The 18,630-nt window shown below is 42.4% G+C and overlaps 1 protein-coding gene across 2 annotated transcripts in view; it reads right to left on the bottom strand.

Moving 5' to 3' along the window:
* The window catches only part of WWC2 (WW and C2 domain containing 2), a 202,421-nt gene that overhangs the window by 136,753 nt on the left and 47,038 nt on the right, over positions 1–18,630 (bottom strand). The gene's annotated exons all lie outside the window — the stretch shown is intronic.

Below are 18,630 nucleotides of genomic sequence, written 5' to 3' on the forward strand. Positions count from 1 at the left end.
TGGTCACTCAGGGACGAGAGCTGCTCTTCCTTGGAGCCCTGTCATCTCACCGATGGGCTACAGAGAAGAACAAAAATTGAACGCTGGGAATAAGGAGGCCTCTTGGAGCACAGATGAAAGAGGAATATGTTTGAAAAGGTAAAGACCCCGAAGAGATGTTGTGATCGTGGCTGAGACTCTAAGCACGAACGACCCGGACGAGACAGGGGTAAGACAGCAACACTCCCGGGAAAGGTGGGGAGGGGCCTGCGTGGGGTCGGGGATGGGCAGCGAGAGGAAGAGTTGACAAAGGAATGGAGGACGTTCTTGTGAGTCAGACAACCTACAAGTCCCACAGAAAACAACTGTGCCAAGTCTGTGGACCAGAACAAGGACGGGGAAGACAGGACGATCTCAGACCAGGGGCAGTAATGCCTTGTTAGCAGGAAACACCATTCAGATCCTAACAAAACAGCTCGGTGCAGACAACAAAACTGCTGACAATGGCTGGCGAAGGCAAAGGAAGGCAAGGAACTTCCATCTTGAGTGTAAGTGGTCCTCTCGCTGCCCGGAGACAGGACCAGCCGGAATCATGCCAGGTCATCTTCCTAATCAATGGGAAGAAGCTACGACAGTTCCATGACCTTTGAAAATTTTATCCAAAATATTAAAGGCTCTCTATTTATGTCAAGAAATAAAAAAAATAGTAAAACGAATGTTTACTTAGCATACTGCAATTTAAAACATCAGAAACTGGGAATTAAAGTGTGTATTTCTTTGCAAAAAAATATTAAAAAAAAAATCAAAGAAAAAAATTATCAAGAGTAGTTTGAACAGGGCTTGCATACTTTCGGTTGTATAACTTAAGATATGAAGGGAGACTCTTTTCTGTACTTTAACAAACTGCCACACTCTTTCTAACTTTGGATTGGCTGTCAACATCTTACTCTTCGGGCTTTCAGGAATGCTCTCTGAGAGCTCCTTTAATGTGAAGATACTTGTATCCTTTCTTCCATCAGTCACTTGCCTCATTTAGGCTGAAAAACTCACCTTCACCAAATTCCTAGAGCTACACAGCTCCAGTCTCTTCACTGGAGGCAGTGTCAACATTCCGTTGGTCAGCTATCTCTTCTGTAACTCTGTGTATGTTCAACTCCAATCCTGCAAGGGTATTTGCACAGTGGGGTCAAAGCTCCCGCCATCCTGCACATACCGCTCACCGGTACTTCCTGCCGTGATGCTTGGAGATTTTGTAAGGCATGCCGCATGTCGTATTTCTTCCAAAATTCAGCTACAGAAAATGCACAATCTCCAACTGTAGCACCAACAACCTGTCTGAAAGTCCGTGTAAGGTAAGAGGCTTTAAAAGCTGAAATAACTCCTTGGTTCATGGGCTTCATTCATGAAATTGTGTTTGCTAGTAAAAGCCAAGTTTTCCCATTCATTCAAGTCCCCAGGAGAATCAGGGTGACCTGGAGCATTATCTAACAATAGCAATTGTGCTTTAAAAATTATCTTGGCGACCTCTGGACAAAAACACAACCGAAACAGGTTTTGAAACAATGATACTGTAACCCACCCATCTTTTATTTGTATGCCAAGGGAATGACTAGTCAAGATGCCTTTTTTATGACTTTTTAACGTGCTCGGATTCTCAGACTGATAGATAAACACAGGTTTTAATTTAAAGTCACCCTTTGTATTGTCTCCTCATAGAAAAGTTACTCTGTGGCCAACTCCTTCACAGCCACTTCTGAGATTCTCAGACTGATAGATAAACACAGGTTTTAATTTAAAGTCACCCTTTGTATTGTCTCCTCATAGAAAAGTTACTCTGTGGCCAACTCCTTCACAGCCACTTCTGAGAGCTGACATCTTCTGTGGCCCAAGTTCCTGATGGGGTTGCTTTCCAACGTGTCTCACCGACACTAAATAGTGGATACTGACGGTCTTCAACTGCTTTACCTAACCCTTGGCATCTGGATGCAAATTTCTCAGCAGCATCCTAACCTATGCTACCGTATCACCTGATGGTTTCACGTTAATCAATCCATGCTGACTTCTGCACGATGAAGTCAGTCTTGCCTCTTTAATATCCACGTAATGACTATTTTCTTCCAATGTGGCAACTAACTTCAATGAGAAGTTGAACTCATTAAGCCTGAATGGCAGTTACACTGATTGGGATTTTTTTTTTTTTTAAATGACAGTCTTCAAACCAAAAGAGAAGTAAACATTCCATTTTAACTATAAGCCACTTTCTGCTACTGGTACGGTTTAAATAAAAAGACCCTGCAGTGGCTTTCCCTGGTTTTCATACTCAGAGGACTTCTGCATCACTTTTTCATTTCATCCCATAGTTTTGCACAAGCTGAGATCTCAGCCCATCTTGGCTTTGCTGTCAAAGCTTTCAAATCTCCAGAAACTTCCAATTTCACTTCTAACATTATCGCTCTTCATTTCTTTGCTGCACCTTCATTGTTTGTTTGTTTGTTTTTAAGATTTTATTTATTTATTTGACAGAGAGAAAGACAAAGCGAGAGCAGGAATACAAGCAGGGGGAGTGGGAGAGGGAAAGCAAGCTTCCCACCAAGCAGGGAGCCCGATGCGGGGCTTGATCGATGCGGGGCTTGATCCCAGGACGCTGGGATCATGACCTGAGCCGAAGGCAGACACTTAAATGATGAGCTGCCCAGGCGCCCCTGCACCTTCACTGTTGTTGGCCAGGTCCCCCTTCCAGTTCTTCATCCTTGTACGATGCTATGTGGTTTATCACTGGGAGACAAAGAGGCAACACGGCTACATGCTTTGCTGTCTGTGTGTGAACAGAGCAACAGACACACACACAATGACTTGCTGCTGAGGCTAGAAAAGCCACTGTGCTTTGTCAATGACCAAGGTGCACACCTGTTACTTGGGCCACGATTTGTGGACTGAGCAGAGTCTATCCCATATGCAGGCAGAGCCGACACACTGAGGTGAAGCACAGTAACATAACATGTGTGTGCACATCGGAATTGTGCAGAGTGAAGACTGCCTAATTTCATTCCAAACCCTGCTTAACGATTACGCAGGCCAGTGAGGCTGAAGATTTAAAAATGGGATTGGGAGGGAGACAAACCATAAGTGACTCTTAATCTCACAAAACAAACTGAGGGTTGCTGTGGGGAGGGGGTTTGGGAGAAGGGGGTGGTATTATGGACATTGGGGAGGGTATGTGCTTTGGTGAGTGCTGTGAAGTGTGTAAACCTGGTGATTCGCAGACCTGTACCCCTGGGGATAAAAATATATGTTTATAAAAAATAAAAAATTTAAAAAAATGTGATTGAAACAATGAAACTTAAGGAAAAGTAAAAAGAACCCTAAGCTCTGACCAAACAGGTCACAGAAGGCATACAGAAACAAAAAAGAGGAAAAGAAGGGGTCATAATAAAATTTCACTATCAAGTACATTAATTGACTTCTTGTGACTGAAGTAAGAGTTTCCTTTAAGAAGAGGAAATCCGCACGGAGGGCCTGAACACCAGCGATGAGGACTGCTGTGTAATTCCAAATCTCCCAACAATCCTCCAAAACACAAAAAGACAATTTTAAAAGGCAGGAACAGATAAAACGGCATGTCCCATGCCTTCGGGATAACCAGAAGACTAGAGTAACTTCAAATTACCTTTAAGTGAAAAAATACCATATCCCAGTGAGCCACTGTGAGTTTTGCTGTAACACTTTCTTGAAAATGCAAAATCTGGTGGTCAAATATGATGGATATGTTAAGGAACAACTAGAATATAATGAGAATTTAAAAAAAAAAAAAAAGAACATAATGAGAATTTTGAGTTTGCTTTTCAGCATCTTCATCTCCAAGGAAAAGTAGGTAAATGCAGAAAATTGCACCCAGCTGAACCAAACCAGTAGAAATGAATATGAAACACAAAAAACCCTCAAAAATCTACCAGCTACCTTGGTCCACCACTGGAGATTATGAGCTGCAGCGGTCCAGGTTTGGAGTCACAGCTTTCCAGCCCATAAATAACTCACAGGGACACCTCGGTAGCTCAGTGGGTTAAGCCTCTGCCTTCGGCTCGGGTCATGGTCTCAGGGTCCTGGGATCAAGTCCCGCATCAGGCTCTCTGCTCAGCAGGGAGCCTGCTTCCTCCTCTCTCTCTCTATGCCTGCCTCTCTGTCTACTTGTGATTTCTCTCTCTGTCAAATAAATAAATAAAATCTTATAAATAAATAAATAAAATAACTCACAAACTGCAATCCTTTCCATGGTCATTCCCACAAGCAAACGTCAGGTCTCTCTCTAAAGCACCATATTTATTGGAGTATTTTTATATTTTTAATGACTTAACATGGGTAAAATGATGCTACAGTTTTTATTAGGTTCCTATCCTTTTTTAAAAAATGTGCCTGTTTGATGTTTTTTGAGCGCTGTGCCCTGTTATGGGCTGAACTGTGTGTCCCCTCTGCCCAAAGTTTACAAGTTTAAGTCTTAATCCCCAGGACCTCAAACTATGACTGTCTTTGGAGACTGGCCCTTTAAAAAGGTATCTAAGGTAAAAGAAGTCATCCAGGTGGGCCCTAATCCAATAAGGCTGATGTTCTTATCAGAAGACATTAGGACAGAGACACACAGAGGGAAGACCATGAGACAGGTGTCAGAAGAAACCAAGTCTGCTGACCTTTATCTCTGACTTCCGGCCTCCAGAAGTGTAAGAAGATACATTTCTGTTGTTCAAGCCATCCAGCCTGTGGAACTTCATTATGGCAGCCTAGCAAACACACACAGGTCCCCAAACCCATTTTCTCCACAAGCCCTGTGGTTTTTATTGTGCAATTTGGCACAGCATGACTTTTTAAGAATGCCTATGTTGCATTATAGCAGAACTGAGTGTATCCCTCATGGCCCTGCTGTAAGTGGTCATCAGAACAAGGAGATTCCAGAAAGACCAAGTGGAAGAAAGAAGGCAGTGATGACTGTGGTCTTCAAGACCCATTTACGTCCCTGCCTCTGAGAAAAAGTCCCCCCTAAACTAAGGGGAGGTAGAGAGACAAAAGAAGAGAATTAAAAGTACATCCCAAGGGTGCCTGGGTGGCTCACTTGGTTAAGGCCTCTGCTTTCGGCTCGGGTCGTGATCCCAGGGTCCTGGGATCGGGCCCCGCATCGGGCTCCCTGCTCCACAGAGGAGCCTGCTTTCCTTCCTCTCTCTCTGCCTGCCTCTCTGCCTACTTGTGATCTTTGTCCAAAAAAAAAAAAAAAAAAAAAATTTAAAAGTACATCCCAGACACCAGGAGGCAGTCTTAGAAAGGCAACTATCTGGGGGAAAATAAAATAAAAAAGAGAGTTTGGGAAATGCATGGTAATGCTTTAAAAAGGGGAGAGATGGGAATTTAGAAACCTGCAAGAGAAAATAACTTTCCACCACTAGAAGACACATACATCTTCCCCGTGTCCCTCCAGCCATCCAGTAAAGCTGCCACACTGGACGGCACGGTCAGGAGCCTGGCAGTCACCCCGGCACATGAGAGCCCAAGGTGAACCTTACCGGCAACGGGACAGACAGGCAGCACGCACCCTCTGACACGAGGCACTGGAGAAGGGCACAGGCTCACTTCCGAACTATCTGCAGCAAAAGCGCGTAATGTGAATCTAATCACAAATAAATATCGGAAAAACACAAACTGAGGGGCGTTTATTATAGCAAACAAATGACCTATACTCTTCAGAAATGTTAACTTCAGGAAAGACAAATACTGAGAAACGATCTGGATTAAGGGAGAATAAAGAGACGCTACAACTAAGTGAAGGAGAGAAGACTGAACTGCAGAGTGGCCTGGGTGGGGCGGGGTGTCCTCTAAAGGACAGTAAGGGGACAATCCAGCACAATTTGAATGAAGTCCATGAAATAGATCACTGTCTTGTGACTATAGAAGTTTTCAGGAAATGCAGACTGGGGTGTTGAGGGCTGAAGGGCATCATGTCTGCAACTTAGTCTCAAATGGCTCAGAACAACAATTACTATGTCTAAGGGACTGAGTAGGGCAGGGAGGAAAAAGGGAGGAGGGAGGCCATGATAAAGCGGACACCTGAGTAATCCCAGGGCAGGGTGCAACTATCTGAGCTCTGTGGGCAACTATTCGGTGTGTATGAAATGATTTCAAATAAGAAGTCAGAGAAGAAGATGGATGCTGCCCAGCCTTGCGATGTGTAGTTTTGGCCATGTCCTTAATTCATTCACTGGGAAAAAAAGGCCTGGGAGTATAATTAAAGAACAAAGAACAAAAGAGAATTGGAAATTCACAAATACCACTAGCACAACTCTTAGAATCTGAATTCAGAAATCAAATAAACAAACAAACAAACAACCATGTAAAGTGATCAGAGGCTCCACAGCACAGGTTGGAAAGTTCTGACTGACATCACCAACCTTGCCAGGTGGCCTCGGATGAATCCCTTCAGCCTCTCTTTGGGTGTGTTCGTACATCTATAAGCAGATTCTGTGTTTGCAGCAGGCTCTCATGTAGAGAAGAACCAAGCAAAAACTTTGCATTATAGGACATTTTTTTAAAGCACATGTTATTACTTGCAAGGGCATATGATCCAACAGACTGCCGACAGAAGAAAGCATAATGGTGTAACTCTTACATAACTCCACTCCCATACCAGCACGAGACCCAGGCACCCAATTCCTCATCCCTCGCTCATTATAACATTATCTCAACTAGTCTCCCTCCTGCCAATCACTCTCCCTTTCAATCTCTCTAGCTACGCTCTTCCAGACTCCGCATTCGAAAAGACATTTTCCATGCCATCACTCTTTGATCAAAACTCTTCAAAAGACATTTATAAACAATAAGGTTCAAACATCTTCCCCCAGATATCCAGGGTCTCCTACTATCTAGTCTTCAGCTTCTTTTCCAGCCTGGCTCTCCAATCTCCCTTCAGCCAAGACAAGCCACAGTGTCTATGCGGACCCCTAACACTTGCCCCAATGATCCTCAAAGGCCACCTGGGGGCCCATGGACTCCATGGAGGGAGGAAGAAAGAACAGAGAAGCCCGACAGAATTCTGATTTTTTAAGTTACCAATTTTCTAATTCCTGCCCATCATTCCCCCTTCTTTTCAGTCTTTTAACTGTTCCAGCTTTGCAAGTCCCTTGGCACATGCTGATTATGTAACACAAGGGGCTAGAGCAGCTCTGAAAACACAGAGGTACGGAAGGGATGACAGTTCTCAAAGAGCCACAAAACCCAAAAAGTGACCCAGGAAGAACTGGTGTTTACAGTCGGAGAGAAGGGGTCAGACTGTAGGGAAGGCGGCACTGGGGTGGGAGTGGGGGGACACGGTAGGACCCGCTGCCACTGACAGTACAATGCAGCCCACCCGGGGAGGGGCTGACGGTGAGTCAGTAAATACCGCCACCACAGACAGAAGGGTGAACCCCCATCTCATCCAGTTCAAATTACAAAAAAACCTGTTTAATTAGATACATGTAAATTAATGAAACGCTGCTACATTTTCAGAGTGCAGCAGTAACAAAGGGGACATCTCTACTGACCACGTATCCATTTGTTACAGAAACGAAGATCCTGCTGGTGAGTCCAGAAATCCAGCACTGGGGAAAACTGAAAGGTTGGACGTGAGCTCTCTTTCCTCTTCATTCAGGACAAAGGCTTCAAGAACATTTCAAGACACTCTCTAGGGGCAACTGTACAGTGACGGATGTTAACTAGACTTCTTGCGGTGATCATTTTGCGATACACACAGATACTGAATCATTACGTTGTATGCCTGAAGCTAACATCACGATACAATCACTTCTAAATTTTAAAAGTTAATTTTTTTTAAAAAAAGAAAAACTTTTCAATTTATTTATTTGTTTGTTTGTTTTAAGTAGGCTACACACGCAGCATGGAGCCCAGCGCGGGGCTTGAACTCACAATCCTGAGATCAAGACTGAGCTGAGATCAAAAGTTGGACGCTTAAGTGACTGAGTCACCCAGGTGCCCCTAAAAAAGAAATTCTTGTCATTGCAGTTCAGTGCCACAAAACCTCAATGAGAAAATTTTTTAAATGTGTTTCCTCTTTTACTTTCCTCTAAAATAAAAAGAGAGAAAAGTAGTGAAAAGATGACATCTACAACCCTCCAAGCATCTCCAAGGATCAAATTCACCCCCAACCAAGAGAACTCCTCCCTTTATTCCCTGTAATGTGTTTCCACATTTGAAAATCGCTCATTTTCTCCCCCAGTGGTCTAAGCTCTTTGCCAGTGAACTGTGTTATTTTTTGCTGTATCAGCAGCTCCCAGCCCAATTCACAGGCTCAATATATATTTATAAGAATCAATATTTAGGGGGCACCGGGGTGGCTCAGTGGGTCAAAGCCTCTGCCTGTCATGGTCTCAGGGTCCTGGGATCGAGCCCCGCATCGGGCTCTCTACTCAGCAGGGAGCCTGCTTCCTCCTCTCTCTCTCTCTCTCTGCCTGCATCTCTGACTACTTGGGATCTCTCTCTGTCAAATAAATAAATAAAATCTTTTTAAAAAAATCAATATTTAGCCAAAAACCATTTCAGAAGCCAGTGACCATTTCAGTCTAACATGTTTCATCTAAAAAAAAAAAAAAAAAAAAATTCCCTGGGGACCAAGATCTTCAGGAATGGCATGTGAGCCAGTCTTCCCAATTCAAGGTAATCGCAGTCAGCTAACGTATTTTGAGCAGGTATCTAATCAGAGCCCTACTGACAAACCTTTGAGCTAGGTCCTCCTATAACTTCACAGAGGAAGAACCACCTGAGGCCCAAGAGAGGTTAATTAAGTCGCTCCAAATCACAGGGGTGGGGTGGGGGGTCGCTGCAGGGGGATGGGGCAAGGGACAGAGCCAGAATTCAAACAGATGGGTCTCCAAAGTCCACACTTTTTATGCAAATACAAATGTAACAAAAAAGATCAAATGAATGTACTCCAAGAATTAACCACCAAGTATAATATTTTCATTGCATACTTTATGGTTAATACTTACAACGCAGTTTAATTTAAACACCATTAAATGATGATTTGGATTTTTAAAATGTATTTATTATTCTGCGTTTAAAAGCCTACCTTAAGTTACCATTAACAGAGCGAGCCCATTAATCATGATAACTTGTAGGGCAATAATAATAACTAGAAACTGACTTTTCAATTATAAGTTTAATCAAAATAACATTAATATAGGATGTATCTTTTCCTTTAATAACAATCATTATTTTTAAGTGGTCGTGCATTTTAAATGTTTCATTATTTTAGTTATAAAAAGAATTATACTGTCTCTTAAAACCAAAAGGAAATACACAAATAGAACATTTTCGCTGGGTTACCATGAAAAAGTATCTGGTCAGTCTTCATAATTCCTTTTCCTGAGAAGGGGTGAAGCACAGAGGGCTCCGCCCAGGCCTGACGCTGGGCTTGGATTCCAGCCAGTCCATTCTCCATCCCTGTGACCTCCAGCAGGGGATTTAACTCTCTGAGCTTTGTAAATAACACCAACAGTCTGAAGTTATTTTGAAGATAAAAAACATATAATATAAACAAAACAACAGACCTAAAGGAAATACAGGCTAAGTCCTTTTCTTTCTTAGAAGAGAAACAAGAACAATAATTTCCATCTGTGTATCAGTAAGTCCAAACTACGCTGACACTTCCCAGAGTCCAAGAGAGATACAGTGTTTCTCCATCCCCAATGTCATCTGTGAAACTTTGAGGAAAGTAACTGAATTAATATACCCCAATTCTAGATTCCAGTTTATATGGGTGGTTTATATGCGAATATTTACTTTAAGATTTAGTTTTTGAGATTACCATCTTAAAAACCTTTTTATTTTTTTAATTGACAACTTTGGCCTCTATGATGAGTTTAAACTCTGTAAGATGGAGATCCCTTCACCTAACCTACTAAGGCAAGAGATAGGACCAGATGATATTTAATGGTTTCAGACAGCAAAGTAAGGCCTTAGATCTGCCAACAAACAGAAACAGATTTAAAAACAAACAAAACAAAAGAAAACAAAACAAAAACGCATGGAGGTTTAAACAAAAAGAAAGAAGAGTCCAGTCTTCTGAAAAAAGGATTCACCAGTAGCCACAGGGTAACAACTGACAACTTATAGACCAGGACCACTGGGTCCTTGTCCAAGCCAACAACAAAGACTTGTGTCTATCAAATAGCTGGGAGAATCCTATAACTAATAATAGGTCCCAGCACCCCAGAAGCCTGCCATGACCTCTGTACTCCTACATGACCAAGGAGCAGGAGAAGGGAAATTCTTCTTTCTAGAAATAGTGCAGCTAACAAGTACATTAGGATGACTGAATGAGATCATCATTTTTACAACACCCAATCCACAGATCTCGACACTGAGCATCAATGGCTCAAATACCAATCGCTTTCTCAATCTCAGTGAGAAACATCTCAAATGTTCTGTGCTTTTCCCCAACAAAATATCCACATGGATGCATGGGGGGGGGCTATAGATAGATACACACACACATATATATCCTGAATTTGAATAAATCTCTACCAATTTACAAGAAATATAGAATTGTACAATGAGGATGCTATCAGGGAAAAAAGGATGAAGAGAAAAGCATATTTGAGACTGTGGCTGTCCTGTGGTGCTATTAAATACCAAGAGGGCATTTTTTTCAAAAAAGGATTAAAAAATACCAAGAGGGCATTTTTCAAAAAAGAATCAGTCATGGTGTTTGTAGCTTCATCGCAGTAACTGGTTTTACGGGAAAGGGCTATCGAAGGTTTCTGGGGTGACTGGCAAAGTTCCAGCATCGTGGGTGGTCTCTTTACAAGAATTTGTTAAGATAGGTTTGTTTTACGTGGGGGGTGTGTGTATTTTTTTAACAATAAAAATGTTTAAAAATAGCAGAGTGAGATTCTTTTTATTTTATTTTATTTAAGATTTCATTTTATTTGAGAGAGAAAGAGCACAAGCAGGAGGAGGGGCAGAGAGAGAAGGAGAAGCAGACTCCTCACCCAGCAGGGAGCCCGATGTGGGACTCAATCCCAGGACCCCAGGATCCTGACCTGCACCGAAGGCAGATGCTTAACCGACTGAGCCACCCAGGTGCCCCAAAAAGTGAGATTCTAAAGGTATTTCCAGAATTGCCATTAGGCAGACTACGTAGGTGCTGGGGTGCTTAGTAGGTCAGTAACATGGTCCCTTTCTCTGGCCTCTATCCCAAATGAATCCTGGGGGCAGGTCTGTTCGTTTGTATTAAACAATACTCTTCAGTAGAACGTTATATGAAAACACTAACAGCAACACACAATTTTGCCCAGACAGGTATTTTTACCAGACGGGGGAAACGTGCGCCCCATAGCGCCGCGGGACAGCCACAGTCTCAAACACGCCATGGAGCTTTTGTACTCTACGAGGTAAACTCAAGTTTAAGGGCGGTTTTGGTAAGATCAACTAACGGCAGCACTATAATTTCACAGAGTTCTCAAATTTCTTATAACCTACTTTTATTTTTTTGAACTACTCAAAACAAAAAGATTATTCAGAACAATCATTCTAAGTATTCACTTTGTAAAGGCTGTTCCCATTCATATTGAACAATGAAACAGAATGAGACTCATAAGCATGGGCAAATACATATTTCACCACTGAAAAAATACGCTTCACCTTATTGTTCTTATACTTGCCTTGATAGACTTTTATGTTGGTCTTTACAAAGTTTCAGAAAACAGAACTTAAATAATGTGGACAACCCTTTAACATCACCCCAAACCTCTCAGAACCAGGTTTAACTGAAATCCTAAATAGAGCATGCCAGAAATTCCTGTTTTCAGCTTGACCCTAAACTTTCAAAATTTCGTTATTTTTTAATATCATCCCTTTACATCATTTTTAAGCAAAAAGTTGAAGGCATTTTACCAACTATAAATCTCTGAAATTCCCCAGTACAACTACCATATTTTTTTAGGTCCCAGTGAATGGAGAATGTAGAACATCAGAGTAATCTGAGTGTTCCTTATCACAGGTGGGAAGGCTCCCTCCACTGCCCCAAATTCCATCCTGTTGTGCAGCTATATATACGGGAAATAATATGAGCTACAATGGCATTTGGCATTAACTCCGAAAACCAGTCCTAACACACACTAGCAGTGTGGCTCTGGGCAAATTACTTGGTCTTTCTGAGCCTTCACAGCCTCACAGAAAACAGAGATTACACAACTTTCTGTAAGTGAAAATTAAGTGATGGTATACATATTTCTAAGCATCTGGACAGACTAAGAACTCGAAACTTCCTTTTTCTTTCTCTTCTCTTCAGAAACACTGAGATTCGAGGGAAAAGAAAAGCTCGCCTGGGGTACCGAGTAGACGGAGTCGAGTGGTTCTTCCCGTGTGGTTCAAGGACCAGCAGCACCGATAGTAACAGGGAGCCTGTGGGAAATGCCAGACCATGGTGGCAGCCCCGCTCAACTAACAAATCAGATCTTTGGGACAAGTCCAGGAAGCTGTTTTAATAGGCTTTCCAGGTGTTTCTTGAGAACATTCAAGTTTGAGAACTACAGCATCGTCTCATCGCTCCTGATCCTGTTTCCTGATTCTTGCTTCCCTCCCCTTGCCTGTTTGTCACTGCAGCTCCTTCAACTGCCCAGCTGTGCAGACCCACTGGCCCACTTCCCAGACCACAGCTGGTCGCTTCCCATCCCAGCAGTCCTCTCCTGCTGACAACGTACCAACTGTCACATCACCACCCCCAGCACCACTGCGCTACGCGGACAGACATCTAGAAGGGCCTGGTACCCACGCAGGCTGGCCGGCTGGCCGGTGCACACTCCCACCCACAGTGAGCCTTCCCCATTCTTCCCCAGAGAGAGCACCACTCTGCCAACCCAAGGCACTTGGGGCACAGAAGAACGCCCGAGGACGCTGGATCTCCCAGATCTCACTTTTAAGGCTTCTCCTGGAATTGCCAAGTCAACTGAAGAAGGTGTGACAACATCAGCCGTTCTGGCCACCACAGCTGAGTCCACCCCTGCATCCACGCTAACTACAGAAAGTCAGCATCCCGAACCCTGCTGTGGGCAGACTGCCAGCGTTCTGTTCTGGGGGCAGCTCGTTACACTTGGTATCTTCCGAGCAGTCCGTCTCAAACCAGGACCGTGGGTGCAACAGTCCTGCAAAGAAATACGGTGGACACTTGACCGAGATGTTCAAACTAGTAGTTACAGGCCTAAGCTGAGAGCGCTTAGCCATTAGGGAAGACACTCCATCATCTATGATTTCCAGGTCCTAGTAATCCACATCCCACTCCCTCTTACTCTCTGGAATGGCGTCCCTCTAAGTCGAGTTCTACCAACACCCAACACTGACCATCAGAAGGAAATTATGGCCCAATTCGTTAGGGGTACAAGAGACTAGCTCTCTACCAGTAGACACTCACCAGTTCCATCAGAACACAGTCCGTGCGAGACTCCAGAGGGGGGAACAGAAGATAGAGACCGTCACCCTGGCAGTAAATTGTTCAGGGGCTTCTAAAAGATAAGCCACTTCGGCTTCTGCCTTGGCCGAGTCTGGAGTAGACACAAACCAGAGCTGGTACCAAGCCCTTCTTGCCATCAGTGAAATACGCAGCTAAGGAGTTTACCCCTACGTGTACCATGAACAAATCCTGAAAGTCCTTAAACCAAAACTTCAAAACCAGTGGAACTGTGTCCCTGACAGCGAAGTCCGAGACAGGCGCTCACCAGTGATAAGAGATGAGGGCGGGCATGACAATCCGAGGCCACACACGCAACCACCCACACACAAACGCCCACATTATTATTGTGGCAGTTTATTGCCTTTTACAAATCTGAGGTTATATTTTTAGTGAAGTTCAGATCAGAAAATTGTTCTTTTTCCACACCACTTGTTTCAGAAATAATCTACCCATTTACAGTCTCACTCCCGCTAGGCGCTTTTATTTCCCTGGATTATGTCCAGTCCTGGGTGTAATGACAGTTTTAAGGCTTTGTCAATTTCAAAAGGGAAAACTGGTTTTACTCCTCATGTAGTTTTGATTGCTAAAAAAATTAAACATTTTTTCACTTTTAAAAAAATTGGACACATGCAATCTCTTCCTTTTAGGGGTCATTTCTTTAAGCAAACTGCGACAGGGCAAGTTTGATAAATATACTTTTGACCTGTTCTGTTCACTGCTACAAGCGATATAGGATGAGGGGAGGGAACAGCAAAACTCACAGGTTAAGCTCACAATTTAAACTCACAAAATAAGCATTATGTCCAAACAAAAATACCAAAAAGCAGTTCTACAGCTTTGAGCAGGATAAATCTAGGAGTGGAAAAAAGAACAACAACTGATCTGACACTAGAAAGCTTGCCCAAGGTCACTCAGCTCGCACCAGTGGACAAGCCGGCACTTCCCTCGGCCCTTCAGTCCAGCGCTCTTGCTAACACATCATTCTCTCAGCTCAAATCCCTGATGGAGACAGACTCTTTGCAGTACTGAGTACATGGCTACCACAGACACCATGCTTCTACCTGTTTAGGAAACACGTACTTCTGGACAAGAAAGACCACTCACAGAGTAGGAGAAAGCCCACTGTTCAACATAGTGCACTTCTGTTTCTTCAGCTTCTTAGCACCCCACGCCTCCCCAACCCCGCCAATGTGGCTGTGTTTGCAACCACTATGCCCAACCCACTCCTGAGCAAGCATGTGACCAGGACAGGCCAATCATATTCAGTTGCCTGCAGTGATTACTATATATGTCATAGTTTCAATTATATAAAATATGCATACAAATAAATAATGATTAGAAGATAATATGCAAACCTTATTTTTAAAAACTGGTTATATGGATAATTATTTTTTATGATTTTTTAAAACATTTATTTAAATTCATTTAACATACAGTATGTTATTAGTTTCAGAGGTAGAGGTCAGTGATTCATCAGTCTTATAAAACACCCGGTGCTCATTACATCACGTGGCCTCCTTAATGCCCATCACCCAGCTGCCCCATCCTCTCACTCCACCCCCAGCAACGCTCAATTTATTTCCTACGATTAAGAGTTTCTCTCTCTCTCTCTCTTTTTAAGATTTTATTTATTTGTCAGAGAGAGAGAGAGCAGGAGAGCACAAGCAGAGGGAGAAGCAGGCTTCCCTCTGTGCAAGGAGCCCAATTCGGGACTCGATCCCAGGACTCTGGGATCATGACCAGAGCTGAAGGCAGACATTTAATCAACTAAGCCACAGAGGCATCCCTGATTAAGGGTCTCTTATGGTTTACCTCCCTCTCTGACTTTGTCTTATTTCTCCCTCCCTTCCCCTAGGTTCTTCTGTTTTTCTTAAATTCCACATATGAACGAAATCATAGAACCCATTCTCTAATTGACTTAGTTTGCTTAGCTTAACATGCTCTAGTTCCACCCACATCACTGCAAATGGCAGGGTTTCATTTTTGATAGCACAGTAATATTCCACTGGATATCTATACCACATCTTCTTTATATGGATAATTATTTTAAAATTCTTCTTTAACATTGCCTATCATCTTTTCAACAACAAGAAAAGGGAAATGTTTGTCAGGTCATTTTCAAAAGAGCTTACAAATAACTATTGCCTGGGGGGTGCCTGGGTGACTCAGCTGAGCCTCCGATTCTTGGTTTTGCCTCAGATTGTGATCTCAGGGTGGTGAGACTGCCCCGAGGAGTGCTCTGCGCTCGAGGCAGGGTCGGCATGAGTTTCTCTCTGCCTGTCTCTCTGCTCCTCCCTACCAGGCTTGCTCTCAACCTCTCTCAAATCAATCAATAAATCTTAAAAACACAAATAAATAAATAAATATTGCCTGGAATTCTAAAATTTATTTTAAAGTCACTTATATTCATAGACGATGAGACAATGGTGATCCTAAATGTTTTATTAACAACACACATTTAATCCCTGGGACAAGTCTATGAGGGCACAGGCAGAGAAATCCGCCATGGGGCTAGTTAGTAATGTACCCATAGCACCAGGATTAGAACCAAAGTCAACTACCAGGGTTCTGCTTCTCAACTATGGGCTAAATTCATTAAACCTTCTCTCCACTGACAGACACCAAACTCTAAAGAAGCAGAAAATATTCTATGAGTGCACTATCTTGCCTATGGCCATATTCCTTGGGTTGGGATTTTTTTTTGGGTCTAACTTCATCAGCCAAATAAACCAAATGTAACCAGTACTTATATATACAAGAAGTATAGTGGCTTTAAGAATGCCCTAGATGTTAGTGAGATGACACTTTCTCCAATTCAGAAATAATAATGTTTGTTTGTAATTATCTTCTAATTACAATGCAATGTGTATATACAATGAATAGCATTTCATGTACAATAAACATCATTAAACAAATCTTGTCCTGTTATAAACGGTATGAAAACAACTGGAACCAGAATAATCTCTTATTAGTAAGACATATCATGAATGAGTAATGACATCTGGGATCATACATTTTCTCTCTACAAAAATTTCAATTAGTCCTGGCAGCCATGGCCTTAATTATTACTTCCAAATATTAATTTTAACCTTCAAAGAATGATTTAGCAACGCTCTGAAATTATGAAATTAATGCCACGGAGTTTTCTTTGCCCAAGTATGTTTTAGTACTAATCTCCTAATAAATTCCTCCCTAAATTTGTAAATTTTTTCCAACTTGCAATTGAAACGTGAAAATAGAAGACCAAATTAAACACAAAAGTTTCACAGGAAACAGTTATTACTTATTCAAGTCGAAATGGTCACATTTCCTCAGATCAGTATCTCACACTATTCTCTCTGCAACCACTTCGACACATATACCCACATCAGAGGGAAAGGTTCCTGATTCAGACTAATGAAGTACCTAAAACCCAAAGGAATAGACCAGCTACTTAATAGAAACTTATAGAAACTCAACTTTGTTACTTTCAAATATTAGGTAACTCAAACTAGGGAAACAAACTATTTAGAATTTCTAATGATATGCCCATCAATCGTCCCATGTACCCAGGCTTCTGAAATTCAGGTCAGTTTCTTAGGATTTCCTTCTTTATGTCTCTGTGTCCGATATCTTAATTTCACGTGGCCTTCCTGTTAATAAAGAGTTCATGCTGGAGCACCTGGGTGGCTCAGTGCATTAAGTGTCCAACTTCCAGTTTTGGCTCAGGTCACAATCTCAGGGTCTTGGGATCAAGCCCCACTTCGGGCTCTGTGCTCAGTGAAGTGGGGGAATCTGCTTCAGGATTCTCTCCCTCTCTCTCTCTCTGCTCTCCCCATCCTGTTCATTCTCAATAAATCTTCAAAAACAAAAACAAAAACAAAACGCTCATGCTAAGAACGTCCACCCCATTCAAAATCATGACTGTGCACCATTTTCAATTTTGCTCAAAACTTTCAATATATTTCATTTAGTATTCTAGAAGTAGAACATAATTCTTGCCTAAAAATGGTTTTATATTAACAGTCTATAAAACTAAAAGAATGATAACCAGAGTCTACTACGTTATAGCTGGTTCCCAATTACGCAAAGAAGTTCCTGTACACTTAACAGAGTTAGCAAATGAGTTTTGTCTCTAGGGCAACTCTAATTAATTAGTGATGACTTCCTGGAGTGTGGTAGGGAGATTCTGAGCAGCAGAGGGGCAGGCCCAGGGTGCAGGTGAAGGGAGGAGCAGCACCTGCGCATGCCCGAGTCACCTACACCCACCACCATTAACCAATACTCAGTAGCGGCCAAGTTCATTCTAATACTAATTCAATAAAACATAATTTCAAAGGAAAACTTGCCTGTCAAAGCAAGTGTCACCTTATGAATTCCAAAATCAAATAAAGTGATTTAGGGGAAAGGTCTGTTGCTGGACCTTCTACCTGGTGATTCAATTCTGGTAGTGATGGGATGACCTTCACAGTTCATTCTTGACAGCTGTTTGGACGTTCTTATGCCCTGCTTTCTATTGCTCATTCTGGGGGAAGAAAAAAACTGCATTTTCTTGGTTTCTACTTTATATATAATTTATGGAAGGAAGTTGGACATTCTTGTGTTTCGCTTTACAGGATACTGAGCAGTAAAACCACCCAGCCCACACCCTAATACCCTCGGGTAACATTAGCCTCCTGCTGAACCTGAGCCAGAATATACGCCACATGGCTCTGTTCCAGGGCCTTTCATACTGGTGTAGGCCAGGCAATGGACCTGGGGGCAAGGGTATTCAAAGCCACAAAACAGACGTGACATTTAAGACATTATTTAAATAATAAAATAAGCACAAATATATTATTTAGAAGAACATAAAACTGGCATGCATCTTTAGAAGAAAACAAGAGATTACAAAAAAAAAATGTTCCCTTTATGGAAAGGTCAGAAAACACACACACACACACACTCACACTCTCATGTACACACACCCTTTGGGTTCAATCTTTTTGCAGTAAGAATACTTTGGTGGAAAATTTAGAGATGCATGAGTTTGCTCTATTAGTGTGCATAAACTAAGGAGAGACTCGGAAAAAATTAAGTTATCCTGATTTTCAGAGGAGAAATGGGAGGCAAGCTGATCCCTGTAACAATGTAGCTTCCAACAAGAGTACATTGGGGAGGGGGGGAGTTTTGCCTACTGCAAAGTTTTG

The sequence above is a fragment of the Mustela nivalis genome (genome assembly GCF_964662115.1).
Source record: "Mustela nivalis genome assembly, chromosome: 20".
In the NCBI taxonomy this organism is placed as follows: Eukaryota; Metazoa; Chordata; class Mammalia; order Carnivora; family Mustelidae; genus Mustela; species Mustela nivalis.